Source organism: Myotis daubentonii, chromosome 16, assembly GCF_963259705.1.
Source record: "Myotis daubentonii chromosome 16, mMyoDau2.1, whole genome shotgun sequence".
Lineage (NCBI taxonomy): Eukaryota > Metazoa > Chordata > Mammalia > Chiroptera > Vespertilionidae > Myotis > Myotis daubentonii.
The window spans coordinates 57,352,900-57,363,751 of NC_081855.1; the positions used below are offsets into that span (position 1 = coordinate 57,352,900).

Below are 10,852 nucleotides of genomic sequence, written 5' to 3' on the forward strand. Positions count from 1 at the left end.
GCCTGTGGACTGAAGGGTCCTGGGTTCGATTCCAGTCAAGGGCACATGCCCAGGTTGTGGGCTAGATCCCCAGTAGGGTACTTGCAGGAGGTAGCCAATCAATGATTCTCTCTCATCATTGATGTTCCTATCTCTCCCTCTCCCTTCCTTTCTGAAATCAATAAAATTATCTTTAAAATAATAATAAGTAAATAAAAATAAAAAATCAATGGGGAAATATCCTCAGGTGAGGATTTAAAATGCAAAAACCAGCCCTAGCCGGCTTGGCTCCGTGGATAGCATCGGCCTGCGGACTTAACGGTCCCAGGTTCGATTCTGGCCAAGGGCACAGGCCTGGGTTGCGGGTCCAGTCCTCGGTGGGGGGCGTGCAGGAGGCAGCCGATCGATGATTCTCTCTCATCATTGATGTTTCCATCTCTCTCTCCTCCCTTCCTCTCTGAAATCAATAAAGAAATATATTTTTTAAAAAATAAAAATAAATAAAAAGCAAAAACCAACCAACGGGTCAGTCCTGGGGAGTGAGCCAGGCCCCGCGCTGGGCTTTAGAGGGAGGGTCCTCGCGCCCACGTTCGGGACTGCAGCTCCCTGCCAGGCCTCTGCACGTGTGGCCCCTGCCTCCCGCAGGTGTCTGTCCACCGCCTTCGCTCAGCTGTGCCCTGTCCCCTCCTCAGCGGACAGTGGTTCAGTCCATTATGTGCACAAGGGACAGCTGCGTCTGAACAGAATTGGAGGACCCACCCACCATCTTTTTTTTAATCCTCACCCGAGGATGTGTTTTTACTGATTTGAGAGAGAGAAGAAGGGAGCGAGGAAGAGAAACGTTGGTCGTTGCTTCCCATACCCACCCCAACCGGGGATCAAACCTGCTACCTACGTACGTGCCCTGACTGGGAATTGAATCGAATCTGCAACCTTTTGGTGTAGGGACGACCCTCCAACCGAGTCCCCCAGCCAGGGTGGAACCAACACCTTCATTTAAAGGCAGGAGGCCGATGCCCAATATTTAATCCCTACTCTGCCACAGCTGTGCAACGTTGGGCAGGCAACTCAACCTCTCTGTGCCTCTGTTTTCTCATCTGTGAAACGGGGATAAGAGCACCAAACCCCTCGGGCTGTGCAGAAGGTTAACAGGGTTACCACACGCACGGCTCAGAGCAGGGCCTGGAAACGTGTCCTCGCTGTGTAAATATTAGCTGTTGATATAACGACTGTTTACTTGGGAAACAAGTGGTCACACGGGCAGCAGTGGTCACGTTTGCCAGCAGCGCAGCTGGTGGTGCCCAGGCTGGACAGTCACCTCCTGCTCCGATCCACGGAGTGAGTCGGGACCTGTGCGCACCCTCCCACTTGGGTCTGCATCTGCGTGCCAACGGGCAGGACAGCACTATTGTCCCCACTTAATTAACAAACGTCGCCAGCCAAGTCCTTGTCTGGGGGAGTTGGGATGGACATGCCAACCATCGCCAACTGGGCAAGGCCTGTGGAGGAAAGACAAGCTCCACCAGCACCACGTGGGCTCAGGGCTGTGGTTTGCAGTGTCTGGCAGCTTCCATGGGGAGATGCCCCCGGGGATCGGAAGGAGGAGGAATGGCCTTGGCCCTGGGAGGGGCCAGCAGGTAGAGCCCGTGGTGGGGCCTGGAGGGTCTCCCCAGGGGTGAGCGGCAGCATGCGTGCGTGCTTGTTTTTGTTGTTTTTAAATATGTTTTTATTGCTTTCAGAGAGGAAGGGAGAGGGAGAGAGAGAGAGAAACATCAATGATGAGAGAGAATCATTGATTGGCTACTGGGGATCGAGCCCACAATCGGGGCATGTGCCCTGACCAAGAATCAAGCTCCGGACCCTTCAGGCCACAGGCCGATGCTCTGTCCACTGAGCTAGACCGTCTAGGTCAGCGGTTCTCAACCTGGGGGTCGAACGACCCTTTCACAGGGGTCGCCTAAGACCGTTGGAAAGCACATCTATAATGACATATCGTTTTTGTGATGAATCACTGTGCTTTAATTATGTTCAATTTGTAACAATGAAATTGGGGGTCGCCACAACATGAGGAACTGTATTAAGGGGTCGCGGCATTAGGAAGGTTGAGAACACTGGTCTAGGGCCATGTATGCTTTCATGTGTGCTCAGCGTGTGTCCCGCACAGCCAGCGCCCAGCCATTGGCGGGGGAATACTCTGAAAATGCTGGGATCACCCCAGGCTCTGGCTCTGGCCGGACAGAGGCAGTGGTGGGAGCCCGGAAGAGCAAGCAGCCTTTCAGGTTCTGGTGCTCAGAGCCACGCCCGTGACTAATGGGGCCGAGGCGAGCACCCCAAGCAGCAGCGAGGGAAGCGGAAGTGAGCTCACGCCTGCGAGCAGCCATCGGCCAGGCGCAGGCGAGGCCAGGCTGGGACCAGCACCAACAGGCATTTGCTCTGGAGGCAGCCAGCAGCCACACCTGGCTACTTAAATTAATTGAACAAAAGAAAGTAAAAGCCCAGTCCCTCCGCCTCCCTAGCCATGCTCCAAGTGCCCAGGGCACCCAGACTGGACCGCACAACGGAGTGTTTCCATCATCCCGGAAGGCTCTCTGGGGCCCCTGGAGACCAGGGGTCTCGGCTGAGGTGGGGGCTTTTGGGGGGCATCTGGCCGTGTCCCATTTTCACAACTGGGGGTTGCTGGCACATGGAAGGTGGAGGTCAGGGGTGATTCTCCATGCCCTACAGTGCACAGGGTGGCCCCAAGTTGGCCCAGAGCACCCAGACCTTAAAGGCTGCTCTTCCTGGCTCCCCGGGGACTCTGTCCATATTGGCTCATGTAACAATTGCACCACCTTCTGAAAGATGCCAGTGAGATGCTGGGAGCAGGTGTGGATGATGATAATCTATAATAATAAAAGCGTAATATGCTAATTAGGCCAGACAGCCGAACGGCCTTCCGAATGTCCTTCCGGACAAAGCCAGCCACCTTGGCGGGGCCGAGGCAGAGGCTGTTAGGGGCGATCAGGCAGGCAGGCAGGCGAGCGGTTAGGAGCCAGCGGTCCCGGATTGCGAGAGGAATGGGCGGGGGGACATCCCCCGAGGGGTCCCGGATTGCAAGAGGGTGCAGGTCGGGCTGAGGGACCCCCCCCCCCACACACACACACGAATTTCATGCACCAGGCCTCCAGTGTATCCACATTGGCTCATGAACTGTAACCATTGCACCATGCTCTGTAAGATGGCAGGGAGACCCTGGGAGCTGAGGGTTTATAGGAACTCTGTGCACTATCTTTGCAACCTTTCCGGACATCTAAACATCTGAAACTGTTCTAAAAGAAGTTTATTTAAAAAGTTAAAAATCTTATTTTGTTGTCAGCTCCTGATTGCTACCATAACAAGGTAGAGATCGCCATCATCCCCGCTTGGAAGTCACTTTAATGAGGATTTAAATCTGTCGTCCCTGGAGATGGAAAGAATCCGTGCACACAAAACCCATCCGAAGGGCTGCCTGCGGGGCAGGGGAAGAGGGTGGGGGATGAATGAGTGAAATATAAATAGACGAAACAGGAGAGGGCCTGACACCTGTGAATCACCATCATGTTCCGCCGCCCGAGGCGTGTGATGCGGCCCTGACCCTCAGAGAAAGGAGGAAACTCGCTGGGAATCGGGCAGCTGGCAGGCAGCTTGGCGAAGCCCCTGAGCCCCGGCTGGTTTAGCTCTGCGTTGAAGGGGGCTGCGGGGGGCAGTGGCCACCGTCCCTCCCCACCCCCACCCCCCGCAGGGAGGAAACCCAGTGCTAGGGAGTAGGGGGAGCATGGAAAGGCTGTGATTTAAGAACCACCCGAACAGAAAGAACTGTTTTAAACACAGAGACCAAGGGAGGATGGCGGTCTCCGGCCCAGGCTGTGACGGGAGGGGTGATGGGGGAGGTGTCCTCATAGAAGGTCTTTGGGGCCTGTTAGACCTAAAACCGCCCTCAGCCTGCCCTGTGCCGGCCTTGTACCCTGAGCCCTTGAACCTTCCCCATCGGGCGGTGCCAAGGATCAGCTCCCCTGACTGCCTGCTTTGTTGGAGTTCCATTTTCTGGGAAATCTAGTGGCGGGAAAGGGTGGCTGAGACTGTGTCCTACCCCTGGGCTTCCTGGGCACCAGTCAGTGCCAGATACCCCCCCGCCTGGGGTGGGGGGCGGCAAACTTATCAAATAAAATACAGGGCACCCAGCACCCAGTTAAACTTGTCTCCAAATGAACAAGACGTAATTTTTAGCATGTGCAATACAGGCGCATCTACGGGACCGAAGTGGATGGCTGGGTGCCCGGGCTGGGTGCCTGGGCTCTGGGGGCTGGGGGCGGGGGGTTTGCGGGGGGGAACCGCGGAGGGGTGCAGTGTTTCTTTTCCGGGTGATGAAATGAGTGTGGTAAGTTTAGATGTGAGGGTTGCACAACCGTAAATACACAACCGCCCGGCCGCACACTTCCTATCAGAGCACCTTCCGGCAGGTGCTCCGTGTAACGAAGACCCGCGTTACCCTGGCGGCTCCTGCGGGGAAGGCAGGCCCAGGCCCACCCGTGGCCAGGTTGCCCCGGGACGTGGGGCGCAGGGACCCCGCTCCGATCTCGGGTTCGAGCTCCCACGCATCCTTCGGGGCCGCAGGGCCACCTCCGACTTCCGTGCGCCCGTCCGGGAGGCCACTCGAAGCCGCTCTCCTGGGAGCCGCGGCCGGGAGGGCGGGCCGGGCGGTGCTGGGGCCTCCGGACTGTCCGCCTCCCCAGCCCCGCGTCCCCGCCGGGCGCCCCACAAACACAACGGGCCGCACCGCCCCCCTCACACCCGCCCCCCCACTCCCGGGGCCCAGCGCCGGCTCCGCCTTAAATAGACATCGCTGGGCCGTGATTGGCCCATGGGAATCACATGCTCAGCCCTGGCCAATCGCCGAGGCCGCGGCTTGCTGCACGGTGATGGGCCGGGTCTGCTCACGGGACGCATGGGCGTGTGGGTGTCGGGCGGCGCGGCTGAGACCCGGTCCCGCGCCATCCCCGCGCCTCTCGGACCCGCGTCCGCGGGACGCCCGGCCGCGCTGGGCTCCGGCCCTTCTCAGCGCCCCCGGCGGGCGGGCGGGCGGGTCCACGGGCCGCGCTGCACGCCCTTTGCTCCTGCGGGTCGTCCGCGCCGACGAGCAGTCACCTGTGTTTTCGGAGCGGCACCCGGGCGGCCCGGCGGCGCGTCCGTGTCCCTCGGCCCGACGCTTCCCGGCTTCTCAGGAGGCACCTCCCGGACTCACCAGCTTTGCCCGCCGGACGGACAGTCCGGAGACGGGGAAACGGCGACCCCTGGAGGGGAGGCCAGCGACTGCGAGGCACGTTCCCCGCGGGGAGGTGGCCAACGTGCCGCGGCCGTCGGGGCCAGCAGGGGGCGCCCGCGGGGGAGACTCCCTTGGGGAGGAGGACCCTCCTGTGCCGGGAGGTCGGTGGTCCCCAGCCCGGGGCTGTGCCGGGAGGATGGTGGTCTCTAACCCGGGGCTGTGCCGGGAGGGTGGTGGTCTCTAACCCGGGGCTGTGCCGGGAGGATGGTGGTCTCTAACCCGGGGCTGTGCCGGGAGGTCGGTGGTCTCTAACCCGGGGCTGTGCCGGGAGGTCGGTGGTCTCTAACCCGGGGCTGTGCCGGGAGGTCGGTGGTCTCTAACCCGGGGCTGTGCCGGGAGGATGGTGGTCTCTAACCCGGGGCTGTGCCGGGAGGTCGGTGGTCTCTAACCCGGGGCTGTGATGGGAGGGTGGTGGTCTCTAACCCGGGGCTGTGATGGGAGGGTGGTGGTCTCTAACCCGGGGCTGTGATGGGAGGTCGGTGGTCTCTAACCCGGGGCTGTGATGGGAGGGTGGTGGTCTCTAACCCGGGGCTGTGATGGGAGGTCGGTGGTCTCTAACCCGGGGCTGTGATGGGAGGGTGGTGGTCTCTACCCCGGGGCTGTGATGGGAGGTCGGTGGTCTCTAACCCGGGGCTGTGATGGGAGGGTGGTGGTCTCTAACCCGGGGCTGTGATGGGAGGTCGGTGGTCTCTAACCCGGGGCTGTGATGGGAGGGTGGTGGTCTCTAACCCGGGGCTGTGATGGGAGGTCGGTGGTATCTAACCCGGGGCTGTGATGGGAGGTCGGTGGTCTCTAACCCGGGGCTGTGATGGGAGGGTGGTGGTCTCTAACCCGGGGCTGTGATGGGAGGGTGGTGGTCTCTAACCCGGGGCTGTGATGGGAGGTCGGTGGTATCTAACCCGGGGCTGTGATGGGAGGATGGTGGTCTCCAGCCCGGGGCTGTGCCGGGAGGTCGGTGGTCTCTAACCCGGGGCTGTGCCGGGAGGATGGTGGTCTCTAACCCGGGGCTGTGACGGGAGGATGGTGGTCCCCAGCCCGGGGCTGTGATGGGAGGGTGGTGGTCTCTAACCCGGGGCTGTGCCGGGAGGTCGGTGGTCTCTAACCCGGGGCTGTGACAGGAGGTTGGTGGTCCCCAGCCCGGGGCTGTGATGGGAGGTCCGTGTCCCCGGATGACCAGGTCCCAAACACACGTCCCAGACTCCGGGTCGGTGAGCGAGTCCAGCAGGACAGACATGGTCAGACACTGGGACCAGCGGGCACAGGCCGGGGTTGCCGGCTCCACCCCTGTCGGGGGGCGAGCAGAAGGCTGCCGATCAGTGATTCTCATCATTTATGTCTCTGCCTCTCTCTCCCTCTCCCTTCCTCTCTGAAATCAATGAAAATATATTTAAAAAGAAAAGAAAGAAGGCCCAGGGTGGCACTCTGACCTCTTATGAGGTCTGTGCTCAAACGTTCTGGGTACAGGAGGCTCTCTGTTTTCCTTCTTACGCGCATTTCCAATGAAGAATTTGCTTGCCTTTTATTTTTACTTGTGTAAATAGTTGGTCATCTGAATTAAAATATAAAAAAGTAAATGACGCTGTTTTGTCCCCTCGGCCTCCAGGTCATTTCCCTCTGAGAGCACAGGCCGCTGAGAAAGTTGGGGGGCAGGGCGGGGGCTGGGAGCAGGTCTGTGGGCCTGAACCAGCCGGGAGGGGTGAGTTTGGGGGGAAAGAGTCCTGTAGGGCAGGGAGGGGAGCAGGTACCTGAGCGTCGCTGTAGGTGGTGGAGGAGCGCAGAGTATGTTTCTGTGGGAGCAGACTAGGGGGTTGGGCTGTGTGAGGGCGAGCTGGGCCGGGGCAGGCTTGCCTCGGTCTGAGGTCCCCGGGGCCTCCGACGCTGCCGTGGGGTCTCCTGCCCAGGACGGCTGCTTTTCCTGTTTTTGCACTGGAGGCTGAGTCATCATCCCTGATCTGCAGGATCCCGTGGTGACATGCCCCTGACATGGGCATCAGTAGCCTGGCCAGCCTCCGGGAAGGGAAGCCAGGGGCTGGGCGTGCTGACGGCTCCGGGAATGTCAGCTGAGCGGCGGGAAAGATAACATTAGACTCCAAACCCAGAGTCTTTACCATGACCTGGAGCCACAGCCACGGTCAGCCGGCCACACTTGTTTCTTCTTTTTAAATAGATTTTTATTGATTGCAGAGGGAGACACAGACACAGACATAAATGATGAGACAGAATCATGGATGGGCTGCCTCCTGCACGCCCCACACTGGGGATGGAGCCCACAACCCTGGCCTGTGCCCTGACCGGGAATCGAACCGTGGCCTCCTGGTTCCTAGGTCAACGCCCAGCCCCTGAGCCGCGCCGGCCCGGCTGGCCACACTTCTTAACTGTCCTGTCCACCAGGCAGTACACGCCTCCCACCCCCTGCAGGGCCAGCCCTAGGGCTGGACGAGTGCCCCCAGGGTCCCTTCAGGGCCCAGGCAGGGTGGCTTCTTTGGGCGACTCTGCCCAGTGTGACCCCCACTGTCCCAGGGCAGTGCCCACTCCTGGGACGGGGGCATGAGCAGGCTGGGCTGGGGAAGGAGGACAGTGTGCCCGGGTCAGCGGCCTGAGGCCCTGGGCCCGGAGACCTGCCTGCTCACGCCTCCTTGCCAGTTCCAGGAGCTCTCTCTCTGCTAAAAAAAATAAAGGGCTCCTTGCCCTCCGTCCCCTCCAGCTGCTGACATCACTGACTGGCGGGGTGGGGCGGGGTGTGCCCTGCTGGTCCCGAAAATCCCAACCTCTCAAGTTGGTTTTTAAAGTTTCTAAACCTGCCCGGCCGGCGTGGCTCAGTCACTGGGCATCGACCTAGGAGCCAGGAGGTCACAGTTCGAGTCCCGGTCGGGGCACAGGCCCGGGTTGTGGGCTGGATCCCCCGTGGGGGGCGTGCAGGAGGCAGCCGATCCATGGTTCTCATCATGGATGTTTCTCGCTCTCCCTCTCCCTTTCTCTCTGAAATCAATAAAAGTTATTAAAAAAAATAAAGTTTCCAAACCCGGGGCCCCCCAAACCACCATGAGACGTTGTGGGATCCTCATTTCTCTAGGAGAGACCCTGTCCGTCCCTGACCCTCGTCCAGCCCACGGGGAAGTCGCCTGGAGGCTGGGAGGGCTCCGCCTCTTGTCCACACCCTGCCTGCTCGGGCCTCAGTTGTCCTCAGTCACAGGACCCGGGGGGGGGGGGGCTCCTCACCCGCCCCTGCCTGGTCCTGGCACCAGAGGGCAGGTGGCCCCCTGGAGAGCCCCAGGCTCTGGGCTGCTGGCACGGAGGGAAGGCAGTGGCCGCTTGGCACACCTGGATGGACGAGGGCCCCAGGGCACCCACAGGGCATTGGGTGACCCCACTCAGGACCCAGCTCAGCCACCGGGCGGGTGAGGCCAGGCGCTGGGACTCTGGGAGAGCTCGTCCCAGCGGGCGGGAAAGGCCTGGGCTGCAGACGGGGGGAGGGCATGCAGGAGGGCCTGGCGTGGAGGGGAGGGTGCGGGTGTGCGGTGGAAGCCATGGCACCTCAGGCCCTGCCCTTGTTGGACCCTTCCCCGGGCTCCCTGGGAGGGACTGGAGAAGCCTCAGGCCCCACAAAGCTGGCTCGGCCAGGCCAGGTCCTGGGGTCATGGCAGGGGGTGGGGGGTGGCCCACTGAGATGGGTGCTGGGCAGAGATGGTGGGAAGTTCCGTCCCAACTTGAGGCGGGTAAGGGGGCCTGTCATAGGATGGGGAGCCCTGGAGGCAGAGGGGGTCCCAGGCAGCGGAGGCGCCTGTGGAGACATGGAGCTGGGGAGGTGGGACTGAGAGAACAGCAGAAGCGAGAGCAGCGCCCGAGAGGCGGATGTGGCCGCCCTGCCCACCTCCAAGGACCAGGAGGCAGACAGGAAGCCCAGGCTGCGAGGCACCAGGCTGCAGGCCCTGCCTGTGGGCTTGGCCTCAGGATCTGGGTCACCAAGGAGGCTGCATCCCCTCTGGCCTCGGGGAGCCGCTCCCAGGCCCCATAGCCGGCCTGGGGCTGACGCCACAGGCACCTCCCGGCCCCGGCAGCTACGGCCACAGCCCCTCAAAGACCCCTGGGAGCCCTGGCCGGTGTGGCCCAGTGGATACAGCATCGGCCTGTGGACCGCAGGGTCCTGGGTTCGATTCCGGTCAAGGACAGGTAGCTCGTTGCAGGCTCCTCCCTGGTCAGGGTGCGTGGAGGAGGCGACCCATCGATGTGTTTCTCTCACACCCACATCTCCCTCTGTGTTTCCTCCTCTCGTCCACTCTCTCTGAAATCAATGGGAAAATATCCTCGGGTGCGGATGACAAAAAACGAAAGGCCCTGGCCCCTGGGTGGCTCCGGCCTGGCATCTCCCCGGGGCCTGCAGGCAGGTGCTGCCCTTAATCAGGAAACCTCGGGATTGCTCTGAGCTGCGAGCACAGAGAGATGCGGGCGCTGCCCCCACACCGGCTGCGGGGCCCTGGGGTGGGGGACCCTGAGGGCAGGGCCTGAGGCCCAGTGGGCAGTGCCTCTGGCGTCCGCCGTCCACTCTGACCCGAGGAAACCGCATTTCCTCAACGTGACCTCTGCCCCTGCCCTCCTTTTGTTCAGACTGGCCTCCCAGCACTGACCTGCCCCTCCCTCTCCTGCAAGTCAGTCCCTGCCTTTTGTCTCAGGCCCGGGGGACAGCGAGGCCCTGGCTGACCGAGCGACCTTAGTCACAGCCTGCGTGGGCCGCTCGAACCGGAGACCGCGTCCGGGCTCGCGAGTGCCCGCCCCGTCCAGGCCGTGAAGTGGGAAGACCACCGGCCGCACCCTGGAGGCCGCAGAGCGAGGTCACGACCCCGAGCTCAGCGCGACCCTCGTCCCTTAGTCCCTGCGTGACCCACCTCGGGCAGCCAGGTTTTATTTATTTATTTTTATTTATTAAAATATATTTTAATTGATTTCAGAGAGGAAGGGAGAGGGGGAGAGAGCCAGAAACATCCGTGATGAGAGAGGATCGTGGATCTGCTGCCTCCTGCGCGCCCCACACCGGGGATGGAGCCCGCCACCTGGGCCTGTGCCCTGGCCCGGAATAGAACCCTGACCTCCAGCTTCCTGGGTCAATGCTTAGCCATGAGCCACACCAGCCGGGCTCAGGTTTGGTTTTGCTAAAGGGGCTGCAGGGCCTGAGGCCTTGTGAGGACTGAACACATTCAATGAGCAGAGAAGCCAGCAGCTTGAGCCGGAGGGACAGGAAGGGGCTTGATGGGGTGAGGAGCTGTGGGAGCCCAGGCCGAGGGGTGTCCTCTGAGCAGGGAGGCCACCTGCCTGTGACCAGTGTGTCCCCTGGGAGACCAGGGGGGCTCTGGAGGCCCAGAATGCTGCCCCCCCACCCCCACGGGATGATCCGAGAATCTGCAGGGGGACTTCCTCCACCAGGCGACAGGGCAGGAAGAGACGTGCAGGTGGGTGGGCTGGCACCGAGGCCGGGGCCCCAGGCGAGCGGGGTGCAGCGCCCAGGGTGGGGGAGGCACCGTGGCTGCGGCAGGGCCA

The 10,852-nt window shown here is 61.6% G+C and overlaps 1 long non-coding RNA gene across 2 annotated transcripts; it reads left to right on the forward strand.

Annotated features, from left to right (window-relative positions):
• Positions 1-6,059: 6,059 nt before the first annotated feature.
• On the forward strand, positions 6,060-6,723 carry LOC132217887 (uncharacterized). Of its 2 annotated transcripts, none has more exons than XR_009449030.1 (2): positions 6,060-6,136; positions 6,476-6,723. It is a non-coding gene; the product is annotated as an uncharacterized LOC132217887 (long non-coding RNA). The 2 variants fall into 2 exon arrangements; XR_009449029.1 differs by having other exon boundaries at positions 6,066-6,170.
• Positions 6,724-10,852: the final 4,129 nt, after the last annotated feature.